The sequence below is a fragment of the Mandrillus leucophaeus genome, unplaced genomic scaffold, assembly GCF_000951045.1.
Source record: "Mandrillus leucophaeus isolate KB7577 unplaced genomic scaffold, Mleu.le_1.0 Scaffold1250, whole genome shotgun sequence".
Taxonomy (NCBI): Eukaryota; Metazoa; Chordata; class Mammalia; order Primates; family Cercopithecidae; genus Mandrillus; species Mandrillus leucophaeus.
In genome coordinates, this window is record NW_012100877.1 from 9,535 (window position 1) to 13,276 (window position 3,742).

General features: G+C 38.1%; 1 pseudogene; it reads left to right on the plus strand.

Annotated features, from left to right (window-relative positions):
* Positions 1-1,795: 1,795 nt before the first annotated feature.
* The window catches only part of LOC105533472, a 6,675-nt pseudogene continuing 4,728 nt past the window's right edge, over positions 1,796-3,742 (plus strand).

Genomic DNA, 3,742 nt, shown 5'->3' on the forward strand with positions numbered 1-3,742 from the left:
GAGAAGAGAAGTGTAGAGAAAAAAGAGTAAAAACAAGTGAACAAAGCCTCCAAGAAATATGGGATTATGTGAAATTTTTGTCTTTATATTTAAAGGTTATTTCTTATAGGCATTTTACAAGTAGGTCTTGCTTTTTTGTCCATTCTGACAATCTGCCTTTGAGCAGAGGTTTCTAGACCAGTTTAATTTATAATGTAATCATTGCTATAATAAGGGTTGTCTGTCATCATGCTGTTTGATTTCTATTAGTCCCAGATCTTTGCTTTGCTTTTTTTCTTTTTCTGGTTCCTTCTGACTTCTTTAGTAATTTTTATGATGTAGTTTTATATGTGTGTGTATATATATGTATAACATTTTTTAGTTATTGATCTAGTTTTATATTTCTTTATGATTTAGTCATATCTTTTTTTGGTGTAAGTTTATTTGGTTACTAGGTGTAACTCTTTGCTTTGCTGTCTTAGTGGTTGTTTTAGGATTTATAGTTGTATGTATTTACCTCATCACAACCCCACCTTCAAGTAATATTATACCATATCATAGATGGTATAAGAAATTACAGTATATTTTCCTTTCTTTTGTATATTTTGATTTCTTCTCTTCCAGCCATATCCCAGCCTGGATCTGTGGGATTATAGCTTTCGTTTAGAAATAGTTTAGAACATATTTAGCCAATTTTTCCTAAAATTTTTTTTCTTTCTCTACTCCTACCTGTTTGGGGACTTATATATTACCTGCAGGAAGTTTGCTCATAGTTCACTAGTGTCTCAAATTTGTGAATCTTTGCTTTAATGATGGAAAATCAATCTGTGCTCATATCTGCTCAGTGTAGCTTTCATCTCTAGCACTGTAACTTGTATCTCTATAAGGGCAATTTAGTTTTTAAAAGTATCTTCTATTGCCCTACTTCTTGATATTTATTGTAGAATAGAGTTGAGTAACCTATAAACAACTTGATCCTTTTCATTTTTGCTTTTTATGGTGTAAGCTAACTCCCCACACTTGAGGCAAGGCCTTTCTGACTATTCATTTTCCTGTAAAGTCTGAGTCTTCCCAGGTAAATCTATAAAAATAGACAGTCTTCTTGGCACTTGTGTGAGCCAGGTGTGATTTCCTCTTATTTTATAAGTCCTCCCCTTCCACCCCCCTGCTCGGTCTTAGGTAGTTTTCTAGCTCTCATGCAAGCTTCATTATTTTGCTAAATACTGGGGAGGGGTTTCCAGGGGTTTCTTGCTGTTGCTTCTGTGTCTCTCTCTCCTCCTCAGTGTTCAGTTCTGTTATGTCTGTCTGCTTTGGTTTTTCCAAGCTTCACTGTAACCAAGAGAATCTGGTGGACCTCACCTCAAGTTTTTTCTTCTGTGTCATGTCTTGGAATATCTGTCAAGAGGGATACTTGCTATATTTTATAAAGGTATTTATGTCTAATGAATCTGTAATCTTGTTTATAAAAAGTAATGTCATTTTAATCGTTAACTCTAAGTGACCTGTCCTCATTGAAGAGTTAATTTTGACTGTGTGGTATTTTTAAAAAATAATTTTCAACTTACAAATTTTTACTGGAGAGCCTCCAGTATTCTTTTCCATAACAGTTGTTGAAGTTACTAGTAACAGAACCTTTCTAACTAGATGTTCTTTTCTCAATATTTTTCAAGTATGTATGTCATTTGGAAGAAATTGGAGTAATAAATACCTGGCAACTATAAAGGAAAAAAATATTCAAGAATGTGGGAATTTTGTTGGAATAATAAACCAATATAGGAAGAAGTAGATCTCAAAGTGAATCCTATTTTCAAGCAAAATGAATTTTAAGATAAGTATATTTAATGGCAGATTGACTGTAAACCAAGAAGAAAAGAGAAAAAATGCTGATATATTAAATGAAGAAATTAGGGAAGAATTAGAAAGAATCGAAGAGCAACATGAAAGTTAGAAGTGAAACAACTTGAACTGACTCTCAGAATACAAGATATGGGATTGAAGACTGCAAGAAATAATTCGAATCAGGTAAATCAATCTTTCATAAAAATTTTATATTTCTGGACAGAGTGCGGTGGCTCATGCCTGTAATCCCAGCACTTTGGGGGGCTGAGGTCGGCTGATCACGAGGTCAAGAGATTGAGACCATCCTGGCCAACCAGCATGGTAAAACCCCATCTCTACTAAAAATACAAAAATTAGCTGGACGTGGTGGTGCACAACTGTAATCCCAGCTACTCGGGAGGCTGAGGCGGGAGAATGGTTTGAACCCAGGAGGCGGTGGAGCTTGCATGTACCCAGGAGGCGGTGGAGCTTGCATTGAGCCGAGATCGCACCACTACATTCCAGCCCGGGTGACAGAGCGAGACTCCATCTCAAAAAAAAAGAAAAAAAAAAAGTGCTGGGATTACAGGCGTGAGCCACCATACCCGGTCAAAAAATTTATATTTCTAACTTTATTTCATCAGTATTACTTTTTTTTCCACCTCTTTTTAAAAATTATTCTTTTAAGTTCTGGGGTATGTGTGCAGAATGTGCAGGTTTGTTACATAGGTATACACGTGCCATGGTGGTTTGCTGCACCCATCAACCCGTCATCTACATTAGGTATTTCTCCTAATGCTATCCCTCCCCCCTCCCCTCACCCCACAATAGGCCCCAGTGTGTGATGTTCCCCTCCCTGTGTCCATGTGTTCTCATTGTTCAACTCCCACTTATGAGTGAGAACATGTGGTGTTTGGTTTTCTGTTCCTGTGTTAGTTTGCTGAGAATGATGGTTTCCAGCTTCATCCATGTCCCTGCAAAGGACATGAACTCATCCTTTTTTATGGCTGCATAGTGTTCTATGGTGTATATATGCCACATTTTCTTTTCTTTCTTTCTTTTTTTTTCTGAGACGGAGTGTAGCTCTGTTGCCCAGGCTGGAGTGCAGTGGTGTGATCTCGGCTCACTGCAATCTCCGCCTCCCAGGTTCACACAATTCTCCTGCCTCAGCCTCCTGAGTAGCTGGGATTACAGGCACCCGTCACTATGCCCAGCTAATTTTTGTATTTTTAATAGAGACAGGGTTTCATCATGTTGGTCAGGCTGGTCTTGACTCCTGACCTCGTGATCCACCCACCTCGGCCTCCCAAAGTGCTGGGATTACAGGTGTGAGCCACTGCGCCCAGCCTATGCCATATTTTCTTTATCTAGTCTATTATTGATGGGCATTTGGATTGGTTCCAAGTCTTTGCTGTTGTGAACAGTGCTGCAATAAACATACGTGTGCATGGGTCTTTATAGCAGAATGATTTACAATCCTCTGGGTGTATACTCAGTAATGGGATTGCTGGGTCAAATGGTATTTCTAATTCTAGATCCGTGAGGAGTCGCCACACTGTTTTCCACAATGGTTGAACTAATTTACGTTCACACCAACAGTGTAAAAGCATTTCTGTTTCTCCACATCCTCTCCTGAATCTGTTGTTTCCTGAGTTTTTCATGATCGCCATTCTAGCTGGCGTCAGATGGTATCTTCTTACGGTTTTGATTTGCATTTCTAAATGACGAGTGATGATTAGCATTTTTTCATATATTTGCTGGCTGCATAAATGTCTTCTTTTGAGAAGTGTCTGTTCATATCCTTTGCCCACTTTTTGATGCGGTTTTTTTTTTGTAAATTTAAGTTCTTCGTAGATTCTGGATATTAGCCCTTTGTCAGATGGATAGATTGCAAAAATGTTCTCCCATTCTGTAGGTTGCCTGTTCACTCTGATGATAGTTTCTT